Raw genomic sequence first — 15,292 nt, 5'->3', positions numbered from 1 at the left:
CTGAAGATGATCAAGGCTCGATGCAAAGTCTCGCTGCAAAACAATCGTCAAAATCGCGCATCAGATATGCTTATCCTCTACGCGTTCCATAGCCGAGATCTAGTGATTTACAGTTTGTCACTGAAATTTACTTACCTTAGTTTAACTTCAAACTATGTCTCCCTTAAGGTGCACGGAGATTAGCGACCCCCCTCAAGTGGTTGCAACTGCTGCGAAGAGGTAATCTTCGAATGCTCAGCTTACTGATTATTCGGCGACTATAGTTACCGATAGCGTGTTAGAATATATTTTACCTTAACAGGCATTAGAGCAGCTTATTTATTCTGGTCCCAAGTGAGTTATATTTCAACTGTCTAACCCCTTCAAGCTGGCTGAAACCACTCTCTGATTCAGGTGGCGCAGTGAAACTAAAACACATCAAATTCCAACACTAAAGTACAAACTAGAGAGTAAAATGAGCTAATCCCTTATACCTTGAAGCAAATCAGTTACTAACTGATTTGGGTTGCAGGAACACCTTCACTACTGTTCCCTCGCAGCAAGAGAACACTGCTACAGCCTCCCAACCTGCCGGCGCAAGGAGAAGAAGTCGAAGAAGCCGAAACTACCAAACCAAGCTCTCTTGAGCTCCAAATCCTAGAGAGAGAAAGAGAAGAGCTAAAAATTCTATTTCCCTGAGCTTACAAGTGATAAGCATCCTCAGGGTCGAGCTGGGAAGGATAAGGATGGATAGGTGAAGTGAAATGACCAAAATAGCCTTGCTGCCACGCAGCTGCAGCTGCTGCTGCTTGCTGTACCGGTACAGGGTAATGTCTGTACCGGTACATAATGCAGAAAATGCTGAATTTCGCCAGTTCAATGCACTTTCTTGCTTCAAGCTTTCCAATCATCCTCTAACTTGTTCAAAAGCTTGTCCAAACCTTTTAGAACATGTAAGATAGTTCCACATTTCATTCCACACACTCGAACTCCGCAATTTGTAAAAGTTCAGTGTATTACATTCACCTCTTCTAAAAAGAAGTTTCGTCCGCAAAACTTGTGATCACTTACCTCAAGATTCCGTTGATAAAAGATAGGGGTAGTGCTCTAACATCGCACTCTCCAATTCCCAAGTGGCTTCTCGTTCATCGTGATTGCTCTAAAGTATCATCACATGGAGTATTTCGCGGTTTCAAAGCCGTTTCACTTCTCGAGCTAATATTTTCACTGGATGCTCCTCAAAGCTCAAATCTTCTCGTAAATCCACCGGGGTGTTTTCCAATATGTGGGTCGAATCAAAAACATACTTCCGCAGTGTAGATACATGAAACACATTATGCACTCCTGATAGACTCGGCGGCAAAGCAAGCCGATATGCTACGGGGCCTATCCGCTCCAACACCTCGTAAGGTCCAATAAATCGAGGACTTAACTTTCCTCGAATACCAAATCTCTTAACTCCCTTTGTCAGTGAAACTTTTAGAAATACATGATCGCCAACTTGAAATTCCAATTCTCGCCGACGTTTATCCGCATAGCTTCTTTGTCGACTTTGAGCGGTCAATAGACGTTCTCGTGCAAGTCGAACTTTAGGTTCAGCTTCCTGTAACACATCTGGACCCAGAACTAATATCTTCCCTACTTCACTCTAATGAAGTGGTGATCTGCACTTCCTACCATAGAGAGCTTCAAACGGTGCCATCTGAATGCTTGCTTGATAACTATTGTTATAAGCAAATTCAGCCATCGGTAGGAACTGTGGCCAACTGCCCTGGTAATCAATCACACAGGCCCTCAACATATCCTCAAGGGTCTGGATGGTACGCTCAGACTGTCCATCACTCTGGGGGTGGAAAGCAGTACTAAAATCCAATCGGGTACCCATGGCCTCCTGTAAACTTCTCCAGAAATGTGAAACAAATCGGGTGTCTCGATCTGAAACAATAGAGGCTGGTACTCCATGTAATCGCACAATTTCATCTAGGTACACTTGTGCGAGTCTTTCCCCCGACCACACTGTATGAATTGGAATGAAGTGGGCAGATTTAGTCAATCTATCCACAATTACCCAAATTGCATCATGACCTGCCTGTGAGCGAGGTAATCCAACAATAAAATCCATAGTGATCCTCTCCCACTTCCACGCTGGTAAGGGTAAGTTTTGTAGTTTTTCTGCAGGAAGTCGATGTTCCACTTTAACCTGCTGACAGGTTAAACATCTGGCCACAAAATCTGCAACTTCCTTTTTCATTCCAGACCACCAGTAAGTTAACTTCAAATTTTTATACATTTTCGTACTCCCAGGGTGTACAGTATACAGCGCCCGATGTGCTTCTTCTAGAATCTCTTCTTTAATACCAGAATCTGCCGGTACACAAAGTCGATCACCAAATTTCAACAGTCCCTGATCATCTACTCGAAAATCACTAACATGATCAGCAGTGATCTTTGCTCGAATCTTTTGCAGGAATTTATCCTGAATTTGCTTTTCTTTAATTCGATCGATCAGGGTAGGTCGCACTACTAATGACATAAGTCTCCAAGGCATATCAGGAGCTACAACTTCCAAATTCAGCTGCTCCATTTCTTTTACCAACAGTGGTTGCAAAGTTAACAACATCGCCAAATTTTTCGTCGATTTTCGACTTAAAGCATCTGCTACAACATTAGCTTTTCCTGGATGATAGAGGATAGTCAAATCATAATCCTTGAGCAACTCCAACCATCTACGTTATCTCAAGTTTAACTCCTTCTGAGTAAACAGATACTTTAAACTTTTATGATCTGTGTACACTTCGCAACGCTCGCCGTAGAGATAGTGGCGCCAAAGCTTTAAAGCAAATACCACAGCTACTAACTCAAGATCATGTGTAGGGTAGTTCTTTTCATAATCTTTCAATTGGCGAGATGCATAAGCAATTACTCTGCCATTCTACATTAGAACACACCCTAATCCATTTAGCGACGCATCGCTATAAATCACATAATCTATTCCAGTGACAGGCAGTGCTAGAATCGGGGCGGTGGTCAATCGTTCCTTCAACTCTTGAAAGCTTCTTTCGCAAGCCTCATTCCACAGAAACTTAGCCCCTTTATGTGTCAGTCGAGTGAGAGGCGTAGACATCTTTGCAAACCCTTCAACAAATCTTCGGTAGTATCCCGCCAAACCAAGGAAACTCCGAATCTCTGTGACATTAGTCGGTCTAGGCCAATCTTTAATCGCTTCAATCTTCATTGGGTCCACCGCTATTCCTATTTCAGAAATTACATGTCCCAGAAATACCACTTCTCGAAGCCAAAATTCACATTTCTTTAACTTGGCGAACAATTTTTTTTCTCGAAGTACTTGTAACAGCACTCTTAGATAGCTTTCATACTTCTCGTCACTTCGAGAATATATCAAAATATCGTCGATAAACACGACCACAAACCTGTCCAGATAGGGCTTAAAGACACGGTTCATTAAATCCATAAAGGCTGCTGGGGCATTTGTCAGTCCAAATGGCATAACTGTGAATTCATAATGCCCATACCGTGTCCTAAAAGCGGTATTGGAAACCTCTTCAGGCTTAATCTTAAGTTGATGATAACCTGACTGCAAATCAATCTTAGAATATACTTTCGATCCTTGCAGCTGATCGAATAAATCATCGATTCTGGGCAAGGGATATTTATTCTTGATTGTGACTTTGTTAATTTCTGGGTAATCCACACACAATCGAAGAGATCCATCCTTCTTCTTAACAAACAACACCGGGGCTCCCCAGGGAGATACACTCGGTCGAATGAAATCCTTATCCAATAAATCCTGTAACTGTGCCTTCAGCTCTTTCAACTGAGCGGGTGCCATCCTATAGGGTGCTTTTGAGATTGGGGTAGTCCCAGGAGCAAGATCTATCACAAACTCAACTTTTCTATCAGGTGGCATACCAGGCAACTCAGCTGGAAACACATCCCCGAACTCCTGCACAACTGGAATATCTTCAATCTTGACAGCTCCTCCGTCACTCACAGAAATGCTAGCCAAATAGGCTACACACCCTCTCCGAATCAACTGTCGTGCTCGCGAAGAGCTAATAGTCATTGCGAACAATGAACTCTGACACCCCTTATAAACAAACTCTTACTGACCTGGTTCCCTAAAGGTCACCGTTCTGTTCGTGCAATCTATGGTGGTATAATACTGTGTCAATCAATCCATACCCAATACTACATCAAACTCACCAAGTTTGTGTAGTGCCAAAAAATCCACTGGCATAATCGAGTCACCTACCCTAACGGGGCAGTAAGGGTAAAACTCATGAACATCTAGGGTATGGTCGGGTACGATCACTCGTCCCGGATGCAAAGTAGGTACTATCTGAATGTTATGCAACTTGGCGAACTGCCGATCAATAAAAGAATGCGAAGCACCAGCATCAAATAATGCACGAACACGAATATCATAAAGCATAATGATACCTGCTACGACCTCCTCTGCTGCTGCGGCCTCCTCAGTCTGGGCAGCATACATGCGCCCACTCGAATCCTGTGAGAACTCTCAGACTGCCGCTGTCCCGGTGATCATCTGTACTGCGAGGGTGCTGTCGGGGTCCCCTGGCTCGGAGCAGAAGATGCAGGTGCTGATGCTGATGATGGTGCAGGTGAAGGACCTCTCGGACACTCTGAATGATAGTGGCCCTCCTGGCCACAGATAAAACACCTGCCCCTATGTTGTTGACACTGTGGTGGAAAGTGAGGCCCACCACAAATGACACAACGTGGCTGTCGACGATACTCGGGTGCTCCACGGGATGCTGAAGAACCTCGACCTCTCGACTGGCCCGGCTGGCCCCTCGGATACTTTGGCGGTCTCCTGAAGGGTTGCTGACCACTGCTCTCAGCTGCTGGCCTTTTTTCTTTACTTCGATCCACCACATCTCTTTCCTTCATAATCTCTGCCCTCTTCTCAACAATCAGTGCCCGGTTCACCACTTCCCTGTAAGTAGAAAGGTTTGACGCCTGAACCAATCTGAAAATCGCAGGTCGCAAACCCACCTCAAAAATCCAAGCCTTGTCCTCATCATCTCTGACCACAAAAGGAACACAATGCAGCAATCGGGAGAACTCTCGCTCATACTTTGCTACTGTCCTATCCTCCTGCCTCAGGTTTCTCAGATCCCTTTCCATCTGCCTCTTCACACTCTGTGGAAAATAAGTTGTCAACAGTAATTCCTTAAATCTCATCCAAGTAATCGTTGATAAATCCACACGGGGGTCCTCACGGATATCCACCAACCACCTGTAAGCCTCGCCATCAAGGTGGTGCGTCGCAAACCAAACTCTGTATCGCTCCTCAACAAAAGTATCATAGAACAGTTTCTCCATGTGCATCAGCTATTTCTCGACCACCGAATGATCAGCTTTTTTCCCGTCAAAGACACGAGGGTTGCAATGACGAAACTCATTCAACCTTTCCATCATCCGCTCTCGCTCCTCAACCCCCACCATCTTAGGTAACACTGTCCCTGCCGCAGCCACATGCACGGATGGTACAACTGTCTCCTATCGGGGCTCTACTCTCGGAGCTACTGGGGGTGTGTCTGGGACTGGTGACTGTGCTCTCACTATCGCATCCCTGTCTGGTACTGTAGGTATAGGATCAGGAATCTCTCTGTCGGTCGTCTGCCGCAATAGTAAATCCTCTAACCTCTTCATCCTGTCCTCCTGCCGACGCGCGGCATCCATCTGCTGTCGCGCTGCCGCAGCCTGCTGAGCAACCAAATTCGTCAGCTTCGCGAGCTGATCCTGCAACTCATGGATCCCACTAGATCCAGAAGTAATGAAGGTCCCCACTTCCTCCGCGACCGCCGCCTCAGCCGCGCCAGCAGCTCTCGAACGGGTCAAAGACATCTTAAGTTGCAGCACAAAAGCAAACATAGATTAATAAAACCTATGTCATTGAATCTTTACTTCAGAGACATAAGCCAGCTAATCAAGCGAAAGTAATGAAATATAACATATACTAACTTCCGATGTCACGTTGTCGGCCGCCAACGTGGCCCTCTGCAAAGTTAGTAATTGCACATTCCGATCAAACTCCTACCATTCGGAGTTTATAAATTATCCAATCAAAATACTTTCGCTAACAACAAACTCAACTAGACTTCGTCTCTCACGAGCCTATTCTTATAGTCCAACCAGCCTAAGGTTTGCTAGGTCTACTAAGACTCAACCCTAGGCTCTGATACCACTATAATCTGTCACGCCCGGGTACCAGCGGAAGCATATCCGGTACGTGCACAAACCCGCCATATACCTACAGTATATAAGGCGTCTACAAGAAACAAGTCGATAGGAGTAAAACATAAAAGGATCCTATCCTGATATCAAAGCATAGTAGAAATTAATACAATTATCAACAATAGAACAAGGGTACACATTCCAAAATCTCAACTAAAAGAGAAAGTATCACAACTACAATATCTGGTTCAATAGTACATATACATCACGGGGTATACAAAAGTAGGTATAATGGTAGTCTCTCTCTATATATAGGGACATCACCCTCGGCCGTAACCCGAGTAGCAAGGTGATCGACTAGCATGCTCCTAACAATGTCTAGCTAGACGCGACTCCCTTGCCATGATCCCTAGCCTCTCCTGTAGATAGCTCTGTAAAAACAACAATAAAAAGGGCGTGAGAACTATTAACAATAGTTCCCAGTGGGTAAGCCGCCAGCCTCGGCGAATTATACCACTAGTTTCATGATGTACTAAATAAAAGTAAAAGCAGTAATTTGCATGATATATTTCCAATGTTAACAATTAATGGACATGTAAGCAACATGTAACAATGATTTCTGCAGTAATGAATCAGCTGAGTAATAGAAGCATAGCAACTACTATAAACACGAACATAAATATGGATGTGTAAGTAAATAGTGTACACTATACTGATGAGCATTCATTACTGTCCTTTGTCATTTAGTACTTTTATTTCATTCATAAGGACCTACCCAAGGTAGTCCAGCTTGCACCGCGCCTAATGGCCCCGTGGTAGTATACACTCCCTACGGCAATCCACTTCGGCACCCAATCCCGCACGAGTGAGGAACTGTCGTGTAGGCCAACTCCGGAGTGCCGGCTTGTAGGGAGCGACCCTCACAAGCATGTGCGAATGAGCACAATGGCAGCAAGCAATTTCAAAGTCCAATATGTCTCAATCATCATTTTCCAACTTGCAATGTTCTCGCTCTCGATCCTTTGATCGGAATTCTCAACATGATAAATATTGGCGGTAACTAGTATCCACTAGATTAATAAACATGCAAGAATAATGCTAAATTTACATATGGCATTAGGAACTTTCTACTATCATGGCATTGCCATTATAGTCATAAAACATATTCTTGTTCTCGACTTTATAATCAATAAAGTTACAAGCATATCATTGTTCTCTACTTTCTAGGAACATAGCAACTCGTACTAGAATGTTATTCAACTACATTTAACATGAACATAAATACTTTATGCATGTGTGTGTCCACTCTACTTCATAGAGGTTATATTTCAATTATATCAAAGGTTATGATGATATGTACCAAATCCTTTACTAATCGCATAATCATAAAAATGCGCTACTAAACCGATTCTATAGTTACATATAGAACATAGAGGAGCTTCACTTGCTCTGGTTAGGTCAAACCCACCTAGTACTAGGCTCCAAATAGTCACAAGAAGTCCCAATAATCAGCTCAACAAAGCCCCAATCCTGCTGAACACAAACATCAACACCGTGTCAAAATGACGACCGAAATGTCCGATTTCGGCCTAATTTGCACTTAGTACCAAGTAGTAACTTAAATTTCCTGTTTCGGATCACATTGGTACCTCAAATTAAGCCTCCAATTGCTCTCCAATGCCAACTGAAGATGATCCGAGGCTCGATTGCAATCTCGCTGCGAACAACGTCAAAATGGCATCAATATGCTTGTATACGCATTAAAATAGCCGAAATCTAGTGATTTCAGTTTTCTACTGAAATTTCAACTTACCTTTAGTTTAACCACCTTCCAAACTAGTCCCCTAGGTCACGAGATTAGCTCAACGTGGTTCGCAAACCTGCTGCAAAGAAGGAATCTCGAACTGCATCAAGTTACTCGATTAATTCGCGTATAGTTCCGAAATAGCTTTAGAAATCATATTTTACCTTTAACTAGCTTTAAAGCAGCTTATCTCTGGTCCAAGGTGGTTAATTCACAGCTAGTTAACCCCTCTCAAGCTGTTGAAAACATCCTCAGATTCACGTGGAAGCAGTGAAACTAAAACACATCAAATTCCAACACTAAAGTACAAACTAGAGAGTAAAATGAGCTAATCCCTTATACCTTGAAGCAAATCAGTTACTAACTGATTTGGGTTGCAGGAACACCTTCACTACTGTTCCCTCGCAGCAAGAGAACACTGCTACAGCCTCCCAACCTGCCGGCGCAAGGAGAAGAAGTCGAAGAAGCCGAAACTACCAAACCAAGCTCTCTTGAGCTCCAAATCCTAGAGAGAGAAAGAGAAGAGCTAAAAATCCTATTTCCCTGAGCTCACAAGTGATAAGCATCCTCAGGGTCGAGCTGGGAGGGATAAGGATGGATAGGTGAAGTGAAATGACCAAAATAGCCTTACTGCCACGCAGCTGCAGCTGCAGCTGCTGCTGCTTGCTGTACCGGTACAGGGTAATGTCTGTACAGGTACACAATGCAGAAAATGCTGAATTTCGCCAGTTCAATGCACTTTCTTGCTTCAAGCTTTCCAATCATCCTCTAACTTATTCCAAAGCTTGTCCAAACCTTTTAGAACATATAGGATAGTTCCACATTTCATTCCACACACTCGAACTCCGCAATTTGCAAAAGTTCAGTGTATTACAAAAGGTCACAAAATTGACAATTTTTAACGACCGGTATGGAAGATTTGTTAGTTTAACGGTGTAAAAGAATTGAAATCGGTTGAATTTTTGATAAAAATTCTATTCACTACATAGATAAAAATCAATAACTCCGATCTTAAAGTGAAGGATCCGATCATCCATTTTTAAGACGTCGTTCGATTTTAATCGTTCATTTTATACCTACTTGATGAAGTTTATTATGATTTCGAAAAAGTGCGAAATTTATTTTCTAGAAGTTTCAAATACTCTAGATTATAATTAACGGAGTGGATCGTCGATTCAAAAGCTCCATCATTAAAAATAACTTATGAGTATGAAGGGCTCTATGCTCATAGGTTTATAGTAGCCGTAGCATATATATATATATATATATATATATATATAGAATTAGGCTGGAATACTATTCATAGCAAAACGTTCTTTTTGCTATCAAGTTTTTAATCTTTGGATAAGAAATTGTAGGGTTATGATGATATTAGTCAGTTAGAGTTTAGTGGTCCCCCTAGGGTTGAGTGGTCCCCACTGTGTTATAGTATTTAATCCAATGGTTAGAAATGATGAAAAAAATTGATCCAAAGGCTAAAAACTTGATAGCAAAAAGGATGTTCTGCTATTAATAGTATTCTAGCCTAACTATATATATATATATAATCCAGCTACTATCCATGTATGTATAAAATCCAGCTACTATCCTATTAATAGGATAGAAACCATCGTCCTATCAAGTCGTTCTTGATGATAGAGATGCCGAATCGATGATCGAAACCGTTAAAGTTGATCTAGAGTATTTGAATTATCTAGAAACTAAATTTTAGAAATTTTAAAAATCTTTTACATGTGATCAAAAGATCGTAAAATCGACAATTTTTGACGGCCTATATGAGCCGTTTGCTTATTTAACGGTGTAGAGTAATCCAAACTGCTTGAATTTTTAATAGAAAATTTTTTATACTATTTAGGTAATATATAATAACTCTAATCATGATTTGAGAAAGTCTAACATCTATTTTAAAAAGGTTATTCATTTATGACTGTTCATTTTTTCGACTGATTTTCAAAAATTACCAAATTCGGTTTTTAAATATTTCTTATAGTGTAGATCAATTTCAACGGAGCCAATTATCAATTTGGAGTGTTGATAATTCAAAACGACTTGATAGGACAATGGTCTCAATCCTATTAATAGGATAGCAGCCTAACTCTATATATATATATGAGTTCGACTGGGATGCTATCATGCTTCTAAGCCCTTTTTTATTATGGAACTTCTGAATCGACGATCGGCTCCGTTAGACTTGATCTAGCATATTTGAAGTATTTAGAAAATAAATTTTATAATTTTTCGATATGATTTACCTAGTGATCGAAAAGGCTAAAAATGGATGGCTAAAAATAAAAATCTTATAAAAAGTTATGATGTAGCAATAAATTTTCAAATAGAGATATTGATCTTGTTGTAGATCGTATAAAAAATTTTCTATCAAAAATTCATCGAATTTAAATACTTCTACACCGTTAAACACGTAAACAACACACATCAACCATTTAAAACTATTGATTTTGAACCATTTCGATTAGTAGGTAAATGATATCAACAAACAACAAAATTTATTTTCTAGATATTTCGAATGTACTAGATCAAATCTAACAAAGCATATCGTCGATTCGAAAGTTCATCATCGAAAACAGCTTAGAAGCATGGAGGCTTCCGTGCTTCTAATAGCACACGCTAGCCCTTTTATATATATATATATTTATATATATATANGAGAGAGATATAAGGTTAGAGTGTAAAGAAAAATAATATCAATTAGCCGGCGGGTAGGAAGAAAGAAAGAGATTAGACATATTATGATTACCCCAATCCATTAATATGAGGATACCCACCCTCCCTCAAGGGAATGAGATTAGTACTTTGGGGTGAATCTTATTCCCAAGTGAATCCAATATTACCAACTAGATTACTTAGTGCGTTTAGCCAAACACCGTCATATTTTTTTATTTCCATTGAATTATTAGGAATCTTTAAAAGATAGCGCGAACCAAACGCACCCTAATTGCTACATGCAACAATTAAAGCCCCTTTATAAAGTTTAGGGGATCATGTTTTTTTCACAAAGAAAAAGTTATGTCACATCTTGAGTGGCCAAATCTTTACCAAACATCCAAACCTTTACCAAATATCCCCAAGGTTAGGTTTCTAGAGTTTTCTCAAAAAGGTTTGGCCATGATTCCATGGTGGCTCTCTCTCTCTCTCTCTCTCTCTCTCTCTCTCTCTCTCTATATATATATATATATATATATATATATATATAGTCCGGCTATGGTGCTTGTAAAAGCACCAAGCACTTGGTACTTGTAAATTTTTTACCGTTAGATTTATGCCTCGGATCATTTTCATCCGTTAGATTATACTATTCAACCAACCACCCACTCAACCCTAGGGGGCCCACATCATCATAACCGCACATTCTTTAATCCAAGGGCTAAAAACTTACAAGTACCAATGACTTGGTACTTTTAAAAGCATAGGAGCTCAATTCTATATATATATATAGAGAGAGAGAGAGTCCGGCTACTATGCTATCAATAGCACAAACACTCCGTGCTACCAAGTTTTCCGCCGTTAGATCCACCCCTTTAAACATTTTCACTCATTAGATCATACTACTTAACCAACCATCCACTCAACCCTAAAGGGCCCACATCATCCTGACTGCACATCTCTCAATCCAATGGCCAAAAACTTGGTAGCATCAATGACTTGGTGCTATTAATAGCATAGTAGCCTAGTTCTATATATATATATATATATATATATATATATATGAGTTGAGCTAGAATACTCTCAAAAGTACCAAGAGGTTGGTGCTTTTGAGTTTTTAACCCTTAGATGGAGAAATGTAGGGTCAATACTCTCAAAAGTATCAAGAAGTTGGTGCTTTTGAGTTTTTAACTCTTAGATGGAGAAATGTAGGGTCGGGATGATGGTGGTAAGTGGTGATAGGTGGTGGTAGGTGGAATAGTGTTTGATTCAAGAGCCATTAGTAATCAATGAGTAGATCCAAGGGCTAGAAACCTAGAAGCACTAAGGGGGGGTGCTTCTAAAAGTATTCTAGCTCAATTCTCTCTCTCTCTCTCTCTCTCTCTCTCTCTCTCTCTCTCTCTCTCTCTATATATATATATATATATATATATATATATAGTTCAACCAGTATACTATTAATAATACATACTGTCCACTTTTTAATTCTTAAAATATTACTATTTATACCAACCACCCACTCAACTCTAAGCATCCAGTGATTACAAAATGGATTGTATCATACTCTTAACAGTATATTCCAGCACAACTCAGTCTCTCTATATTATAACTGATTTATTAAAAAATCAAGAAAAAGGTAAGGAAGCAAGAGTCCTCCAATGAATCATTGGGGAATCTGCGTCCCTGTTCAACTGTCTATGCATGCATCATTATCTGCAAGACAAAAAAATAAAAGAGAGAAAGAAAGAAAGAAAAAATCATACTCAACATTTATGAACATCATTGGCACTTTTGCACAAAACCACTAGTCACTCTGCTACACCTATCACCTGCATTAGCTATTCAAGAGGCCTCTCACTTTATATAAACCTCCATATATACCTGCAAAAATTACAAACATCTGGAGGAGAAAAACTGTGTTTGCACTTCTCAATGTTGATTGGTGAATATCTGTCCACCGTTCTTGCCCAAAGACAGTCCAAGAAGCACAAACCTCGTGCCTCAATCACTCTTAGGAAGAAGAGGAGGTAATTCAAACATTCCCTTCGTTCGAGCTCAACAAAGTTTCATTCTTCGCTCTTTTCTTTCCGCTTTTCAGCCTAGCTTCTAGAACGACTACTACATGTAGGCCTAAGGGCTTGTTTCGTTTGCTTTTGGCCGTGGTGCAATTTGATGAAATACTGTCTGAGTAGTGCAACTATTAAGAGAAGCACTTTTAAATATATCTCCAAGAGCTTCTTTTTTTAACCTAAATCGATCAGAAACATCAAATTAGAGTTTGAACAAAATATAAAACTGCTGCTGCTGCTACAGGTTGATAAAAATAAGTAAGCGCAAGAGGAAAGGGCTACAAAAGCTGAACCTGAAGCTTTACTTGGCGAACAGATGCATCATGGGAGAGAATGAAAAGCTAAGGGAGAGACTTCTCCTTCTCTGCCAAGAGAATAGCAATCTTGTCGCGCAGTTTCACCGTAGAGGATTGCCGCTGCCATACCTGCATATCACTGGTAGTTAGGACCAATTTACATACATTTGTTCCTAGAATTTACTGTAATGAATTTTGGAGCTTATAGTTGTCGATCAGCAGCAATATGACTCTAGGTTTATTAATCGGTCTGATGAATGTATTTAGATAAGTTTATAATTTCTATTATTAAGTTTGACTTTTGAATCACTAAAAACCAAGAAACGACTAGCGACATATTTCTTTACACCAACTTATTCTGTTTCATAGTTTAGCTGCAATGTCTTCCAAATCATCTTTGCGGAAAGATAAGTGTTTTCATATAATCATAAAATCAATTTGAAAGATAGTTGAGAAGATAATACTAACAATTATATTCATCCTTCTCATATTTCCAGTCTTTCAATAGTATTCGAGAAGTTCATCTTCCGTCGTGTTGTTAATATTAGTCTTCTTTGAATTTTTTTTCTATAATGACGCATGCAATTTTGAGTAGGTTGAGGTAGAATAATATTTTTTTTCTTTCTATTTCTTGACGTGGGTTCCTTTGAAGCATAAGGACTTGCTGAGATCTCCTGTATTATCGTCGAACTTTTCATGTATAGCCTTCCTTTTTTAATCTCTTTAAAATTATTGGTGCAAATAACAAAAATAGAGGTTAGACTATAAAAAAAAAAAAAAAAAAAAAAAAAAAAAAAAAAAAAAAAGTGGTGACGAATTGATTAAGCCGAGACACAAAAATATCGCTCTCTTTAAAGAGATTCAAACCCTCTATGATTTGCAAAACCCTTGAAGCGATGTAGTAGAATATTAGCTTGTCCCCTCTATAATACAACAGTTCAATCATTGTCATATGGCTTTACCAGAGTAACCAACTCTGCATGTTTTTTAGATGTATGCGATGTGCATTACATATACACTTAGCTAGTATATAAAAATTAAAAAATTTAAAAATCTCTTATTAGGACACTAGCTAGTCAGAGTAATCAATCACAGAGAAAAGTTAATTATTCAATTTGTAAGAAATCGAGTTCTAAAATAATGAGATAATTAGTGCAGGAACCCGCGTGTTGCAGCGGATAAATTTTTGTAGAGTAGCATATCTCGAATTAGGGTTTATGGGATCCGTACGTAATCGCCCTTCCAAAATTGGAGATCAACACTGATCGATCAATGAAATCAAGCTCAAGTCGGGATCAATCTTCATACCTCTCAATATGTTTGATCTTGATTGCTTCTTTTCCTTCTTCAATCGATTCTTCATGATCTCGCGAGAGATTGGGGAGGAAAGAGGTTGAAAAGGGGAAACGGTCACGCTCCCAATCGTGTTCCCGGTCTTGATCTCGGTCACGCTACCACCGTGCCGAGGGAAGTGGGGCGAGGGAAGGGGGAGAGAACTTGTAAAGGGTTTAGGTCGGTCTCGCTAGCTCCATGTCGTGTTCCTCATCTCGATCTCGGTCGCGCTCTCAATTGTGCCGAGGGAAGTAGGGCGAGGGAAGGGGGATAGAACTTGTAAAGGGTTTAGGTAAAAAAGAAGTGGGATTTCAAGTTAGATTTTGATGAGTTTAAAAGAAAAGCATGAAAACCGAATAGACGGAATGGGACACCACAAAGCCTCTGAGGCATGTTTGGTTTGTACATTTTGGATGCGGAATGGAAATCGGTTTGATCAAAACCTGCTAATTTTGTTTGATTCACAGGAATCGGTTTGGGATTCCCATTCCGAATGGATCGGAATGAGAATGGTCCATTAGCTTACAAATTGATTCCAGTCTTCAAGCCCGGATTGAAGTTTTAATTCCAAACCCACACTCACCTCTTCCTTAGGCCCAGCCCAACGTTTCTCCATCTTATCCATCCTTCCTCTACTTGTACCGATCTCTTCTCTCTTTTCTCATCATAAAAAAAACGTGATATATTATTTTTTATTATAATTTTATTCAAAAAAATTTATGCATTTTTTTTTTGTAATTTCTTACATAAAAATTTTTAAAATAAATTCATTTTTTTTTGGCATAGCTCTAACTCGAGAGTAGTATTAATTTTTTTAAAAAATTTTAGATAGTTTTATAAAATTATATTTAAAAGTAAAATTAATATTATGTTATTCTATTATTTTTTTTACTTTGTATCAACCAAATAGTGAAATAGGAATAATTCAT

General features: G+C 39.7%; 1 long non-coding RNA gene across 2 annotated transcripts; it reads right to left on the bottom strand.

Moving 5' to 3' along the window:
• On the bottom strand, nt 6,596–8,544 carry LOC109712574. 2 transcript variants are annotated; one of them, XR_002216910.1, is made up of 6 exons: nt 8,348–8,544; nt 8,170–8,241; nt 8,015–8,081; nt 7,851–7,918; nt 7,670–7,734; nt 6,596–6,632 (listed from the first exon to the last, which is right to left on the bottom strand). It is a non-coding gene; the product is annotated as an uncharacterized LOC109712574 (long non-coding RNA). The 2 variants fall into 2 exon arrangements; XR_002216911.1 differs by having other exon boundaries at nt 7,670–7,731.

The sequence above is a fragment of the Ananas comosus genome, linkage group 7 (genome assembly GCF_001540865.1).
Source record: "Ananas comosus cultivar F153 linkage group 7, ASM154086v1, whole genome shotgun sequence".
Classification (NCBI taxonomy): domain Eukaryota; kingdom Viridiplantae; phylum Streptophyta; class Magnoliopsida; order Poales; family Bromeliaceae; genus Ananas; species Ananas comosus.
This window is presented reverse-complemented; position numbering and strand designations above follow the sequence as displayed.